The sequence below is a fragment of the Cebus imitator genome, unplaced genomic scaffold (assembly GCF_001604975.1).
Source record: "Cebus imitator isolate Cc_AM_T3 unplaced genomic scaffold, Cebus_imitator-1.0 Scaffold260, whole genome shotgun sequence".
In the NCBI taxonomy this organism is placed as follows: Eukaryota; Metazoa; Chordata; class Mammalia; order Primates; family Cebidae; genus Cebus; species Cebus imitator.
In genome coordinates this window covers 1,852,874-1,869,429 of record NW_016107575.1, presented here as the reverse complement: position 1 = coordinate 1,869,429, position 16,556 = coordinate 1,852,874, and the positions used below count along the sequence as shown (strand labels likewise).

Sequence of the window (16,556 nt, the reverse complement as noted above, 5' to 3'; positions counted from 1 at the left end):
CGGGGCGTTGGGGCGGGGCGTTGGGGGCGGGGCGTAGGGACGAGAGAGGAGGTGCAGGTGCAGGGAACCCAGGCACCGAGGGCTGTGGTGGAGGGAAGGAGCAAGGGAGATGGGTGGGACAGGGGCAGCCACCGGGCTGAAACTGCCATGGCAAAATTATAACAGAGACAGTGAAAGAGATCTGACCTAACCAACTCCATCTTGCTTCTGGCCTCTAAGCTGTCCTTGTTTATTCCTGGGCGTAAACTGAACTAACTTTGGGAGGAACTTAGTTTATACTTTAAAACAAAGACAATAACAACGCTAACAGCCCTTTTTTTGTGTTATTTTTTTTGAGACAGAGTCTTACTCTGTCGCCCAGGGTGGAGTGTAGTGGCGCGATGTCGCCTCACTGTAAACTCTGCCACCTGGGTTCAGGGGATTCTCCTGCCTCAGGCTCCCAAGTACCTGGGATTAAGGCGCTTGCCACTGCGCCCGGCCAATTTTTGTAGTTCTTAGTAGAGGCCAGGTTTCACCATCTTGGCCAGGCTGGTCTTGTACTCCTGACCTCTGATTCACCTGCCCTGGCCTCCCAAAGTGCTGGGAATACAGGTGTGAGCTACCGTGCGCAGCCCATAACAGCCCTTTCTTAAACCTCCTTCTTGCTTGGGGAATAGATTGCCTTTGTAGGACTAACAAAGCCACAAGATTAGAAAGCATGATTTAGGAGTAAGGCAACTGGAGGCTACAAGATTCTGACGCTCCCTAAACTATTCCTAAGATCAGTGCTCAAGATATTTTGCAGATCCTGTATTTGATGGATCAGCTGGCACCAACCAGATGGATAAACTGGCTCATCTGATCTTGTGGCCCTCCACTCGGGAACTAACTCAGTGCAAGAAAACAGCTTCAATTTTCTAGGATTTCATCTCTGACACAACCAATCAGCACTCTCCACTCACTGGCCTTCCCCCACCCACCAAGTTGTCCTTAAAAACTCTGCTCCCCATAGAGTTGCAGGCGCAGTGGCTCACGCTGGTAATCCCAGCACTTGGGAGGTCCAGGTGGGCAGATCATGAGGTCAGGAGTTCGAGACCAGCCAAACCAACATGGTGACACTCTGTCTCTACTAAAAATACAAAAAAATATTAGCCAGGTGTAGTGGCGCAGGCCTGTAATTCCAGCTACTCAGCAGGCTGAGGCGGGAGAATTGCTTGAACCCGGGAGGTGGAGGTTGCAGTGAGCTGAGTGAGCTGAGGTCACTGCACTCCAGCCTGGGCGACAGAACCAAGACTCCATCTCAACAACAACAACAAAAAACTTTGCTCCTCGAATGCTCAGGGAGACTGACTTGAATAGTAATAAAACTCCGGTCTCCTGCACAGCCTGGTCTGTGTGAATTACTCCTCTATTGCAATTCCCCTGTCTTGATAAATCGGCTCTGTCTAAGCAGCAGGCAAGGTGAACCCGCTGGGCTGTTTCAGGGTGGCCGGTGGAGGCAGAGGGCTAGGTGCTGGGCGGTGAGGCTCCCAGGGAGCAGAGGGTCGGTGGCAGAGGCCTGGGCAGCCAGGATCTTCCGGGAGCACCCGGGAGTGCCCGGGTCCCACCCCTTAAAGAGGGCAGCGACCCCAGGCCAAGATGGCCCTGCTCTTGAGTCCTGGGTCCTGGGTAACAAAATGCAAAGGCGCCCTCCATGTCCCCCTCCCGTCTATTTCATTATTCCTATCTTTCATTATTCCAAAGAGCATGGATGAAAAATGTGTGAGCTGAAGGCAAGTTCTGAACACAGGTCCACTTTTCAGCAAGGGTAGGGATGGTGGGTGGAAGGAGGGGCCTGGGCTGGGGGTACGAGTTGGTGGATGCTAGGTCCTCGGCTGCATTAATTCAGCGATTGTGTTGGACCTTGGGGAGAGGCTCCGGAAAGGCCATGTTGATTCAATAATACTTATTGAGCCCAATAAATATTTGAGCCCAACCTCATATTTGTTGAGCCTCAATAATATCTACTGATCAAGCTAGATCATGTGCTGGACCCTGGGGAAGTGGACACAAACATCTTGCCCTTACTGGTTGAATACTAATGAGGGGACCTAACTAGGAACATATAAATGCTGAATTTCAACCTTTCTAAAAACACCCTTGATAAGAAATTAAAATGTGCAGTTTCAAAGTGTGGCAAAGCCATGAAAGAAATGACAGGGTGGGGTGGCTCACACCTGTCTCGAAGGCCTGACCTCAGGTAATCCCCTGCCTCCCGAAGTGCTGAGATTCCAGGCGTGAGCCACCTTGCCCAGCCTAGACAGGCTTTATCTCCATGTGAGAGGCTTCCACAGAAATCTGCCCTAGGGACAGGGCGCGGTGGCTCACGTCTATAATCCCAGCACTCTAAGAGGTTAAGGCAGGCGGATCACAAGGTCAGGAGATCAAGACCATCTCTGCCAACATTGTGAAACCCTGTCTCTACTAAAAATACAAAATTTACAAAAATTAGCCAGGCGTGGTGGCGCTTGCCTGCAATCCGAGCTACTCGGGAGGCTGAGGCAGGAGAATGGCTTGAGCCAGGGAGTCGGCGGTTGCAGTGAGCTGAGATCATGCTGTTGTACTCTAGCCTGGCAACAAGAGCAAAACTCTGTCTAAAAAAAAAAACAAAACTACAAGTTCTCTAGATGTGCATTGACGATTTGGGGAATACATTTAACAGTAGTTAAGAACGCAAATTATGGTGCTAAATAGGTGTGGCCTCAAATCCTAGTTACTTAACGTCTCTGAGCCTCGTTTCCCATCTGTAACCACTGGAGGTGTGGTAGGGAGTAAGCAGGTGTCTGTGATGTGCTTAGCCCCATGATTCGATAAATGGTAGCAAATGTTGCCATTTATATTACCTAAAGATTGTTCTGTTTGTCTCATTACTTCATAAGACAGGCAGATCCCAAATTTGGAGGATATATTGTGGAAGATCTAACTTAAAATAAGGCCCTTGTGAGGCCCGGCACAGTGGCTCACACCTGTAATCCCAACACTCTGGGAAGCTGAGGCACGCGGATTACGAGGTCATGAGATCGAGACCATCCTGGCTAACACACTGAAACTCCAACTCTACTAAAAATACAAAAACATAGTAAACAAGAGTGAGCTTGGGCAGCTCAGAAAATCCTGTTTCTGTTGAGAGAAATAGGGAAGTTAGGATGGGAAACTGGTTTGGCTGGGCGTGGTGGCTCACGCCTGTAATCCAAGCACTTTGGAGGCCAAGGCGCGCGGATCACTGAGGTCGGGAGTTCAAGACCAGCCTGACCAACATGGTGAAACCCCGTCTTTAAAAAAAAAAAAAAAAAATAGGTGGGGATGGTTGGTGGCACGCAGTTACTTGGGAGGCTGAGGCAGAAGAATTGTTTGAATCAGGGAGGTGGAAGTTGGAGTGAACTGACATCACGCCACTGCACTCTAGCCTTGGTGACAGAGCAAGACTCCGTCTCAAAAAAAAAAGAAAAGAAAAAGAAAAAAGGCCCTTGTGGGGCCTTATTTATCTAAAAATGTATCTAGAATTTTATCCTAGAAATGGTGGCTCTCAAACTTTAGCATCCATCAGAATGACCTGGAGGGCTGGCCCCACCCCATTGCTGATTTTTGTCTAGGGTGGGGCCCAGTAATTTGCATTTCTAACAGTTACTATGTGAGGCCGCTGCTGCTGATCTGGGGAAAACATTTTGAGAAACATTGACCTTGTAAATAGTGGTAGTGGTAAATATGATGGTGGTGGTGGTGGAGATGGCGACAGTGGGGGACATGGTGAAGACGGTGTTGGTGGTGGCGAAGGTAACGGTGGGGGGTGGTAACAGTGGTGGTGGCGGCCGTGGTGGTGGTGACAGTGGCAATGGTAATCGCGTTGATATTGGTAATGGCAGTGGTGGTGGTGTTGGTGGTGATGGTGACGATGGTGGTGGCGATCGTGATGATAGCAGTGGTGGTAATGGTGACAGTGATGGTGGTGACCCACAATCTCTGCAGCAACAGGCCCAGCACGACCATCGCCGCCATCATTACCACCACTGTTACCACCTACCGCCATTAACTTCACCACCATCACCACCACGAAATGACTGGTGATAGTGGTGGCGGTGGTGGTGAAGGTGTAGCATTGTAAAGAGCTAGAATCAGCTCCCACACAGGTGAAGTTGAGGGATTATTACTGAGGCCCGTGTCAATTAGGAGAATTATATCATACATATGAAGGCACCATGGGCAATAAAAACAAACAGTTCTATTGTTGTATTTGACCGGAGCGTAGAAAGTTATCACAAGACAAAAGTATGCCAGATTGCAGGGTCATTTATTATGCCGGCGACCACAGAGGGCTCACGTCTCTCCAACCTGTGGTGCCAAAAGGAGGGTGCCATGATTTTTTATACCCGAAAAACCACCTTGGGAGTGGGGGTGAGGGGCGGGGATGGGGATGATAAGGTTTCGGACATTTCAAGGGCTAGGGGATTCTGTGATTCACCTTCTGGGTGGAGACAAGGGCGGGGGTCTCCGGACATTCCAAGGGCTAGGGGACTTTTGTCATTCTGTTTGTTACCTCAGTGGTTTACAGAAGTCAGGATATACATTTGTTTACACATCGTCTGGGTGGTGATAAAAGTCACAGATTTTAGCAGTTAAAAGGTAAGCAGCTTTACATAGTTTTGAAGAACAAACTGGCAGTTCTATTTACAGAGGCCAAGGACAGTAGTTATTGTGAGGAGAATGGGGCAGCCATTTCAACTTATCTAAAAACAGTTTTGCATTTTATAAAATAGTTTTGCTCTGGTTCTGGCTCTAGGCCAGCACAATATCACACTATCACATATGAACCCTAAATCAAAGTCTATAAGGGCAGCACTGAAAATCACAGATGCTGGCCTGGAGTCAATCTGCTGCTCATATGGATAACTTTATGCAGTCCGCTTCAGGATTAGTAACGGGGGGGGATGGATATATTTAGAATGTTTAATGAATTAAGAGACCGAATATGCAAAGGAACAATGGCCATATATAACACTCTGCATTTCTAGGTATAGTGTCATGTATATACGGTCATTGTCCCTTTGCGTATTCAGAGGCTGTGACCCACAACCTCTGCAGCAATAGGGCCAGGACGCCAAGCCACAGCTTCTATGGCAAGAGGCCCAGAACGTCAGGATCTGCTCAATGCCTGCCTACTGCCCTAATTTTCACCTACACTTCCAACTCAGAACCAAGCCAAGAAAGCCAAACATCCTCTCCAAACCCATCACACGAGATGCTGCTGCCTGCACCTTCCCCCTACCAACATCTTCCAATTACAGCCCACCTAAAATCTTTTTTTCCTATAGAAACCTTTCCGTCTAGCATTTGAGTCTCCAGTTATATCTGACTCTCTGCCAAATGCAAGTGATGATGGCTGACTGTCTGGCCATAGAAAGCACTAAATAAATAGTCTCTGCCTTCCTCATTTGAGTGGTCTTCGTTGATTCCCACAGAATCTTCTCAACAGTGGAAAGCCAGCTAAATTTTAAGTTTCCAGATGTATACAATGCTCCTGCTGGTGTTGTTCTCTCCATTCCCACTAGGTGGCACCATTCACTAGGGAAGTGTAGCATGCTTCCCCAGGAGTTCCCAGACCCAGCCGGGAGGCAAGCAAAGGGCCACTGTGCACAAGCCCATCTGGCTGTGCTTCTCTTTCCACGTGAACCACATGACTGGTTTTAGCAGCTCGCATGTAACACTGCTACCCAGCAGATGTGATGCGGGGCAAGTACTAGTGCAAGGGGAAGAGGGTGGCGGTGGGAAATGGGCTGGCTCTGGGCTTCCTGGCCTCTGCATCTTCGGCATTCCGGACAGGATTCTTCGTTGTGTGTGGAGTGGAGCGGGAGGCTGTCCTGTGCATTGCAGGATGTTTGGCAGCATGTATGGCCTCTACCCACTTGATGCCAGAAACATTCCCTGTCTTAGTTCTAAGTTGGAGCTGCTATATAACAAAATACCGGCCAGGCGCAGTGGCTCACGCCTCTAATCCCAGCACTTTGGGAGGCTGAGGTGGGTGGATCACAAGGTCAGGAGTTTGAGACCAGCCTGGCCAAGATGGTGAAACCCCGTCTCTACTAAAAATACAAAAATTAGCCCGTGCAGTGGCAGGTGCCTGTAATCAGGAGGCTGAGGCAGGAGAGTCACTTGAACCCGGGAAGCAGAGGTTGCAGTGAGCTGAGATCGCACCACTGCACTCTAGCCTGGGAGACAGACAAGACGCTGCCTAAAAAAAAAAAAAAAAAATGAACTGTTCTGCTTAGAAACAGCAAATCTTTATTTGTCACAGTGCTGGGGGCTGGGAAATCAGGATCCAGGCGCAGCATGGATGAGTTCTAGTGAAGGCCTGCTTCTGGTCTGCAGACTGCCGCCTTCTCACCGTGTCCGTGCTGGAAAGAGGGTGAGAGCTTTCTCTGGGGCCTGTTTGATGAGGGCACTAAACCCATTCATGAGGGCTCCACTCACCTCCCATCATTTTGGGGGTTAGAATTTCAACATATGAATTTTGGAGGGGGGCACGTTCAGCCCATAGCACTCCCCTTTCCCAATTATGACGATAAAACGTCTTCAAACATTGCCAAATGTCAGCTAGGCAGGGTGGCCCATGCCTGTATTCTTAGCATATCGGGAGACCAAAGTGAGAGGATGCTTGAGCACAGGACTTTCAGACCAGCCTAGGCAATACAGCAAGACTCTGTCTCTGCAAAAAAAAAAAAAAAAAATTTGGGGCTGGCATGGCAATGAAGCACACCCATCGTCCTAGCTACTCAGGAGGCTGAGGAGGGGAGATGGCTTGAGCCCAGGTATTTGAGATTGCAGTGAGCTATGATTGTGCCACTGCACTCCAGCCTGGGGGACAGAGTAAGACCTTGTCTCTTAAAAAAAAAAAAAAAGAAAGAAAAGAAAAATTGCTAAATATCCCCTGGAAAAGCAAAAAAAGCAAACTTGTCCCTGCTTGAGAATCACTGGTCTTAGGTCCTTGTGGAGGACAGTTCTCTCCTGAGACCCTTTCAGCACCTCCTGGCCTCCTTACCCCTCTTCCCACCCCCACCCCCACTTTCTTAGAACAGAATATATAGAAGGGAACCCCCTGCACTTACCTGCTGCAGCTTCAACTTCTGTGTCTCCCCTTGAGCAGGCTCTAAACCAGTGTGTCTCTGGTGGGGACTTGGGCCACCTCCACCAAAAACACCTGGGTGGCTGGGCACAGTGGCTCACACATCTGTAATCCTAGAACCTTGGGAGGCCAGAGCAGGAAGATCTCTCAAAACTAGGAGTTCAAGATCAGCCTGGGCAACAGAGTGAGACTGTCTCTACAAGCACACACACACCTGGGGTGCTTGTAAAACTGCACGTTCCCGGGGCCCATCCCAGACCCCTTGCATCAGGATCACTCAAGGAAGGCCAGGATCTGTCCTTTTCTTTTCTTTTTTCCCCGTAGATCCAGTGGGATTATCAGGCAGATAAGAAGTGTGAGAAAGGCCAAACGTGGTGACTCACACCTGTAATCCCAGCACTTCAGAAGGGTGAGGCAGGTGGATCACCTGCAGTCAGGAGTTGACCAGCCTGGCCAGCATAGTGAAATTCCGTCTCTGCTAAAAATATAAAAATAACCAGGCCTGGTGGTGGGAGCCTGTAATCCCAACTACTCGTGAGGTGGAGGCGAGAGAATCACTTGAACCCGGGGTTGGGGGGGGTGCGGGGTGGAGGTTGCAGTGAGCAGAGATCATGCCTTTGCTCTCCAGCCTGGGCAACAAGAGCAAAACTCTTGTCTCAAAAAAAAAAAGAAAAAAAAAAGGGAGCCTCGGTGGCTCAGGCCAGTTGTCCTAGCACTTGAGGAGGCAAGGCTATGCGTTCGAGGCCAGCCTGGGCAACATAAAAACCTCTGACTCATTTAAAAAAAAAAAAGTGTGAGAAGGCCTGGCCCTGCCCCTCCCCCCAGGTCCTGCTTGGTATCTCTGGCCTGCAATTCCTTCCTAAGACAGTCTGGTGCCAGCGTGTAGATTTTGGCCCAGGGCCACCCATATCTACTCCCCAAGCTGGCAGAGGAGAAAACATCAGAAATAATACTGAAAGAAGCAGGGAAGGGAGAAGGCTGTTGTGTGCGTGTGCCTGCAGCAATGAGCCATCCCTTTCCCGGGAGACCAGACCGGCGCCTTCTCCCTTTCTCTTTTTCACTCTTCAGTTGAATTGTCTTCATCACTCCTCATCGAGAGAATTTCTCCTCCTCTAGTTCCTGCCTTCTGGTTTTCTAGGTGGCTTGCTCCAGACACCCCTCTCCCGGTGCCACGGAACTGGCACTAATCACGTGCAGCACCTGTGCTAACCGAGTGTGGCCCAGGCAAGTCCCCTCCCCTCCTCCTGCCTGGAGGCTTGGGTTGCTCCTCTCTGAGGCCACTCCCCAGTCTGACATGGTATGTCCCTGGGCCCTATTCACTTTTTTTTTTTTTTGAGATGGAGTCTTGCTCTATCACACAGGCTGGAGTGCAGTGGTGTGGTCTCACTGCAACCTTCACCTTCTGATTCAAGCAATTCTCCTGTCTCAGCCTCCTGAGTAGCTGGGATTACAGGCATGTGCCACCACGCTCAGCTTATTTTTGGTAGAGATGGGGTTTCGCCATGTTGGCCAGGCTGGTCTCAAACTCCTGACCCCAGGTGCTCCACCCGCTTCAGCCTCCCAAAATGCTGGGATTACAGGACTGAGCCACCGTGCCCCGTTGAACCCTGTTAACTTCTCTGTTCTAAAGCCTGTCCTGGCCACAAAGCCATGATGCTGGTGCCCTGGGGTCAGGCTGTCTGGGCCCATCTCAGCCCTGGTACTCCCTTGCAGTGGCCTGGGGCAAGACAACCAACTGCTCTTTGGTTGCTTCTTCATCTCTAGAAGAGGCTAATATGAGAACCTTCCTACTAGGTAATCTCTGTGATGTATTAACACTGCCCAGCACGTATTCAGGAAAATGAGAACAGACCACTGTTCTTGTGCTCTTTAGCCTATGTGAGAAGACTGGTACTGGGAGGGACCTGACAGCCCCTATGCACCTATGATCTCGTCTCCGCAGGAATCTAACACCCAGAGAGGGAAGCTGACTCACCCAAAGTCACACTGCCAGCGAGAGCAGTAGTATATCACCTGGCTTGCCTTTGACCAATTTTTTTTTTTTTTTTTTGAGACAGAGTCTCACTCTGTTGCCCAGGCTGGAATGCAGTGGCAGGATCTCAGCTCATTGCAACCTCTGTCCCCAGGTTCAAGCGATTCCCCTGCCTCAGCCTCCTAAATAGCTGGGACTACAGGCATGTGGACTACGCCCATCTCTACTAAAAATACAAAAATTCGCCAGGTGTGGTGGCCAGCACCTAATCCAGCTACTAGGGAGGCTGAGGAAGGAGAATTGCCTGAACCTGGAACTCGGAAGTTGCAATGAGCCAAGATCACGCCATTGTACTCCAACCTGGGTGACAGAGTGAGGCTCTGTCTAAAATAAAATGTTCTCTTTTTTCTTCTTGTTGTTTTTGTTTGGTTTTTGAGAGAGGTGAGACAGAGTCCTGTTATGTTGCCCAGGCTGGAGTGCAGTGCTGAAATTGCGGCTCACTGTGGCTTTAACCTCCCTAGTGTGTGCCACCACACCCAGTTAATTTTTTTTTTTTTTTTTTTTTGAGACGGAGTTTCACTCATGTTACCCAGGCTGGAGTGCAATGGCGCGATCTCGGCTCACCGCAACCTCCGCCTCCCGGGTTCAGGCAATTCTCCTGCCTCAGCCTCCTGAGTAGCTGGGATTACAGGCACGCACCACCATGCCCAGCTAATTTTTCGTATTTTTAGTAGAGACGGGGTTTCACCATGTTGGCCAGGATGGTCTCGATCTCTTGACCTCGTGATCCACCTGCCTCGGCCTCCCAAAGTGCTGGGATTACAGGCTTGAGCCACCGCGCCCGGCCTAATTTTTTATTTTTTGTAGAGATGGGGGGGTCTCACTATGTTGTCCTTTCTGGTCTTGAACTCCTGGCACACACCTGTGATCAAGCACAGACATGTGATCAAGTGATCATGCTGCCTTAGCCTCCCAAAGTGCTGGGATTGCAGGTATGAGCCACTGATTAAAATTGGCCTAAAATCTTTTTTCTTTTTTTTTTTTTGAGACAGAGTCTTGCTTTGTTACCCAGGCTGGAGTACAGTGGCATGATGTTGGCTCACTGCAACCTCCACCTCCCAGGTTCAAGCAATTCTTCTGCCTCAACCTCCTGAGTAGCTGGGATTATAGGCACGCGCCAACATGCCCAGCTAATGTTTTGTAGTTTTAGTAGAGACAGGGTTTCACCATGTTGACCAGGATGGTCTTGATCTATTGACCTCGTGATCCACCTGCCTCGGCCTCCCAAAGTGCTGGGGTTACAGGCTTGAGCCACCGCGCCGGGCCCTGAAATCTTTAATGAAGAGTATTACTTCACTCCTTCTGCTGAGTCTGAAGATACTGCCTCGTTGGGCCAGAAAATAGGCAAGGAAGGCTCTCAGAAGCAGGAGGTACGTAGCTTGCATCCTGTGCACAGAAGTCTACGCAGAGAAGTTGGACTCACTGGCCTGACTGTCCTCCTGTGTTCTGAAATCAGAGTGACCACAACGAGCCACAACAACTTAAACAGAGAAAGCCATGCCTCTAAAAAGTATCCAAATCACCACATTCTTGTTCCTTTTTTATTTTTTATTTTTCTTACTGTTCAACTACGTCGTCCAAAAGGAACAGAAAGAATATAAGTACAGCAGGTACTTGGCATGGCAGGCTTCATCTTTGAGACTTTGCCTAGTGGTGAATGACCTGGAAAGTTCACGCCTTTGTTCTTTGCTTTTTATCATAGACACGCCAGTCTTTACAAAAGTTACAAACACTTTAATTCGTGTGTAAAAACAAAAGACACTCCAAAATAAATTAGGGTTATGAAATGAAACAGAAGTCATTCTTATCTCAAAATGATATGTTGAGGTGCTATCTGCCAAAGCAGAGATTCTCCAGGATTCCTTGCGGTAAGCCAGCAAATGTCAGCCGTCCGTGGTAATAAACAAAGACCGTCTGCCCCACAGCACCCCCTAGCGGGCTTCAACAGCTGCCCATCTTATAGTCCCAGTGAAAGTGGCAGAAGGCGTGAGAGTGTTCCGGGAGGACAGAGGGCACAGAGGCATCTCTGCCAAAGACCTGCCCTTCACAGCCAGGGAAGATGAAAGAGCCCTGGGGCTTCAGTCTGGGTTCTGCACACTCCTGGGTGGCCTCCGCGCCTCCACCCCTCCCACTCCCATCCCACACCTCCTGGACTGCATCTGACTGGGATGAAGAACAAACCGAGCCTGGTTTTGAGGTTTGGGTGGGATGCTTGGCTTGGTTTTGTTTCCTCAGAGAGAGGCAGCCGAGTGGGACTGGAAGGAACTGGCACCCAGCTGTGTCTAGGTGGGGGAATGGGCTGAGGATGGGGTTAGAGGCAGAATGAGAGAGGCAGGAGGGAGGTCTTCTCTGGAGGGAAGACATGTATGTGCCAGCAAGAGACTAGAAGGGGATCCTTGACATCTGTGAGCTCTGACTTAGAGCCTCTTTAAGATGGCTTAGTGGGCTCTGAACCTGCACGGCTTTGGTCTCTGGATGGGAGGGATGTGGGGGAGCCTTGGCCAAGTCTGTGTCCGGGTGAGGCTGTAGACTTTTCCCTGCCCTTAAGTTCTTTCCTTGCTTTACCTCATCTAAACTTGTCTAAGCACAGACATGTGATTCTTCTCCCCACACCAGCTCTCCAGATGATCAATCAATCAATCAACTTCTTGTCCATCATCTATTGTGTATATAGATTTTTTCCTTTCTTTTTATTTATTTATTTATTTTAAAGAGACAGGGTTTCACCATGTTGGCCGGGCTGGTCTCGAACTCCTGATCTCAGGTGATCCCCCTGCCTCAGCCTCCCAAAGTGCTGGGATTACAGGCGTGAGCCACCATGCCCTGCCTCTTTCTCTTTAAACATAATTTAGTTATTTCCTTTTTTTTTGAGACAAGGTCTCACTTGCCCAGGCTGGAGTGCAGTGGCGCTATCTTGGCTCGCTGCAACCTCTGCCCCCCAGGTTCAAGCGATTCGCGAGCCTTCGCCTCCTGAGTAGCTGAGATTATAGGCGTGCACTACCACTCCTGGCTAATTTTTTGTATTTTTAGTAGAGACAGGATTTCACCATGTTGCCAGGCTGGTCTCAAACTTCTGGGCCTAAGTGATTTACCTGCCTCAGCCTCTCAAAGTGCTGAAATTACAGGCATGAGCCACCGCGTCCAGCCTGGTTTCTTTATTTTTATCTTTATTGGAGGGCAGTCAGAGCCTGGAAGAGAGGGTCTGTTCCATCCAAACAGTCAGAGCATGAGATAGAGTCGCGGGCCCACTGAATGCACCACTACCTTGGCTAACGGCTGAGATAAAGCCAGCTCTGTTGCCTGTGTGTGCTGGTGCTGGTAGAGGGTCCTGGGCCTGTAAGTGGTGGGGAGAGAGAGGGAGATGAGCACTGATGGGGAAGAAGAAAAATTGCCTCCTCCTGTTCTTCAACCTTGATGCTCTGTTCATGGGGAGAAAGAAGAAAAAGGAGATTAGGAAAAGAATAACCAACAAGAGGCACCTGTGAGTCCTCCTCATAGGCCAGGCACCCTCACAACAGCCCTTGTAGGAAGTCACAGCCATTGCCATTTCCACCCTACAGATGAAGGGTTTACAAACTGGGATTTAGAGGCTGAGCAACGTGCTACAGCGCTGAATGTACTCCTCTAATCAAAGCCTGCACTCCTCAGCAGGATGCTGGAGGAAGACAAGGGAGAGGAAGGAAGAAATGTTCTGCAGGGGCCCAAGGCTGCTCTGTGTGGAAGAAACAGGATTACTACTTGGGAGGCTGAGGCAGGGAGTTCGAGGCCAGCCTGGGCAACATAGCAAGACCCTGTCTCAAAATAAATAAACTAAAATTATTTTTTTTGTGGCTCACGCCTGTAATCCCAGCACTTTGGGAGACTGAGGCAGGCAGATCACCTGAAGTCAGGAGTTCGAGACCAGCCTAACCAATATGGTGAAATCCCATCTTTAAAAATAAATAAATAAATAAAAATAAATAAAATTAAATTTTCTTTTTTTTTTTTTGAGACCGAGTCTCGCTCTGTTGCCCAGGCTGGAGTGCAGTATTGTGATCTTGGATCACTGCAACTTCTGCCTCCCAGGTTCAAGCGATTCTCATGCCTCAGCCTCCTGAGTAGCTGGGATTACAGGCACACGCCACCATGCCTGGCTAGTTTTTTGTATTTTTAGTAGAGACAGGGTTTCACCATGTTAGCCAGGATGGTCTCGATCTGCTGACCTCATGATCTGCCCATCTCAGCCTCCCAAAGTGCTGGGATTACAGGCATGAGCCACCTCGCCCAGCCTAAAATAAATTTTAAAATAAAATTTAAAAGGCTGGGCACAATGGCTCATGCTTATAATCCCAGCACTGTGAGAGGCCGAGGTGGGTGGATCATCTGAGGTCAGGAGTTGAGACCAGCCTGGCCAACATGATAAAACCCCATCTCTACGAAAAATACAAAAATTAGCCAGGTGTGGTGGTGCACACCTGTAACCCAACTACTCGGGAGGCAGAGGCATGAGAATAGCTTGAACCCAGGAGGCGGAGGTTGCAGTGAGCCGAGATTGTGCCACTGCACTCCAGCCTGGGCGACAGTGGGTGCGGTGGCTCACGCCTGTAATTCCAGCACTTTTGGAAGCCGAGATGGGTAGATCAATCTGCGGACAGGAGTTCGAGGCCAGCCTGGCCAACATGGTGAAACCAGTATTAAAAATATAAAACTTGGCTGGGCATGGTGGTGGACTCCTGCAATCTCAGCTACATGGGAGGCTGAGGTAGGAGAAATCACTAGAACTTGGGAGGCCGAGGCTGCAGTGAGCCGAGACCACGCCACTGTATTCCAGCCTAGGTGACAGAGTGAGAATCTGTCTCAAAAAAAAAAAAAATAAAAATAAAAAAGATGAGGGAGTGGAAGAAAGAGTGGCAGCCTGTGGTTCAGGAGTTGTCACTAATGGGCTCCCCAGCTTCCTTTCTATCATGTCCACCTAAGATGCGACTAGAAATTTCAAAGCCACAAAATCCAAGGCTACTGAGCCATTTGTGCCTGGGATTGGGGAAGGCAGCCAGCTGGGCTCTCTGCTCAACTGTTCTCCCTTGCATTTTGCCAGTTTGCTTTCTCTCTCTCTCTCTCTCTTTTTTTTTTTTTTCTTTTTTGAGATGGAGTTTTGCTCTTGTTGCCCAGGCTGGAGTGCAAATGGCGTGATCTCGGCTCACTGCAACCTCCACCTCCTAGGTTTAAGTGATTCTCCTGCCTCAGCCTCGCAAGCATCTGGCATTTACAGGCACACGCCACCACGCCCGGCTAATTTTTTATATTTTTAGTAGAGACAGGGTTTCTTCATGTTGGTCAGGGTGGTTTCAAAATCCCGACCTCAGGTGATCCGCCTGCCTTGGCCTCCCAAAGTGGTGGGATTACAGGCATGAGCCACCGTGCCCAGCAGTTTGCTTTCTTATAGGTTGTAGCCCTGGAAATAATTAACCCTCAAGAAGTCAAGTCTTGGCCAGGCATGATGGCTCACACCTATAATCCAAACACTTTGGGAGGCTAAGTCAGGGGGATCACTTGAGGCCAGGACTTCAAGATTAGCCTGGGCAACATAGCAAGACCTACAAAAAATAAAAAAGTTAGCTGATCATGATGGCACACATCTATAGTCCTCCCTACTTAGAAGGCTGAGGTGGGAGATTGCTTGAGCCCAGAAGTTAGAGGCTGCAGTGAGCTATGATCGCACCACTGCACTGCATTGTGGTGACAGACTGAGACTCTGCCTCAAAAAAAAGAAGCAGCCAAGCCTCTGAGCTTTATTTAGAAAGTGAAAATTTCACTGGCAATAAAAAAAAAGAAAGTGAAAACTTATTGAATAATGTTTCAGCAAACAAAACAATAATTTAAATGCTTACACTTAAAAAAAAAAAAAAGCTTGCACTTTGCAAATGTGTGTTCTAAAAGTTGACTATGCTTAGCTAAAATGGGTATGTCATGAGGAGTTTAACGAACAAGCCCTAGAAAAGCTTCAAAGAGCTCCCAGAATGCATAAACCTCAGCTGAGTAGAAAACAGAGCTTTTTTTCCTGTGACTTTGAACCAGTCCCTCAAATTTCAGGTGCCCAGTCTATAGGCACTGCCCGGGCAGTATCACGTCATTATACCCAGGTCTTTGATTGGTCGCTGTCTCCCTCCTGCCTTTCCCTCTCGTGCAATCTCCTGTGGATTTGTAAGGCTACGCTTCTTTCTTCCCCCTTTGCCTGAACTTTAGGCCTCTTTGCCGTTCCGCGGACCATGGCTCCCAGCCCTTCTGGAAGTCCCTGACCTAAAGACGAGGATGGCCTTTCTCTGGTGTAGAGATGGACCCGAAGCTTGCTCCCAACGCCTGCAGATCACCCTGCCAGGCCGCCCTCCCAGTCATCAGGGCACTACTCTGCTCAAAAACTTAATGTCCCCCCACTTGAAATCCGGCCAAGCTTACCCATTAGACCTGATTCACCACTTGGTCCTCACTCAGCTGTTTCTGAAATGCCTGGCCTCTGCTTCCGGCCTCTGCTGGTGCCTTTCCCTCCACTCAGAACCCTTTCCTTTCCCACACTTTCCCCCACCTATGTAGATCTCTTCAGCATTCCTGGCCCGGTCAAAGTTCCAGGGAACTTCCTCGAATGCCCCAGCCCGTATTCCAGAGCGCCTTCCCCGCAGGACTTCTGCTGGGCACCCCGCATCGTGCAGTCTGCGTTCCTTGACAGTGTCCTGCGTGAGTGGGGACAGCGGGTCTATGGAGTCACTTCTCCTCTTGGAAGCTTTTCCTGACCACTTCCCTCCCCACCCGGTCTGGGAGCCCTTCTGCAGGGCGCTGGGCCCTGGGCCCTTCCCGGCCCCCATCACCCTCACCACCGCCCGTCTCAGGACTGTCATTACCCCGGCCGGACGGCAAGCTGCCTGGGGCAACGGCGGCGCCAGCCTCGCTGTCCCGGGTGCCCCGGCCCGGGCCCAGGGCCAAGAGGGTGTTCACCGCCTGGAGTGAGCGGGGCCGGGCGTGTGGCAGCTGCTCCCAGTCCATGTCTCAACCCCGGGCCGGGCGCACCTCGTGAATCCGCCGGGCCTGGGTGGAAAGGAGCCGGCGCGCGGCGGGCGTCCTCCCTGGAAGGGTTAAGTCACCTCTCTCCCACCCCGGGAGGTGAGGGGGCGAGTCCGGCAGAAGGTCCTGTTTACCGCGGCTCCGCGCTGGGCCGGGCCCTGGGAGAGGGGTTGCCGTGGCAACCGGCCGGGCGCCCGCCAGCTGCGGATTAGCTCACTGGGCCGGGCGGGATGGGTCTGGAGGAGGGGGCGTGCGTCGCGCAGATCGTCGCGGAGCCGCGGGAGGAGGAGGAGGCCGGGGCCGCGGGCGAGCCTGCGCTGGGCCGGCCGAGGGAAGCGCGCCGCCGGGGCCGGGGGC

The 16,556-nt window shown here is 50.4% G+C and overlaps 1 long non-coding RNA gene across 2 annotated transcripts; it reads right to left on the bottom strand.

The window, feature by feature from the left end:
• Window positions 1-6,276: 6,276 nt before the first annotated feature.
• LOC108283415 lies at window positions 6,277-16,447 on the bottom strand. 2 transcript variants are annotated; one of them, XR_005195629.1, is made up of 5 exons: window positions 16,040-16,446; window positions 15,727-15,871; window positions 12,432-12,586; window positions 10,460-10,613; window positions 6,277-6,407 (listed from the first exon to the last, which is right to left on the bottom strand). It is a non-coding gene; the product is annotated as an uncharacterized LOC108283415 (long non-coding RNA). The 2 variants fall into 2 exon arrangements; XR_005195630.1 differs by lacking the exon at window positions 6,277-6,407 and adding an exon at window positions 7,282-7,307 and having other exon boundaries at window positions 16,040-16,447.
• Window positions 16,448-16,556: the final 109 nt, after the last annotated feature.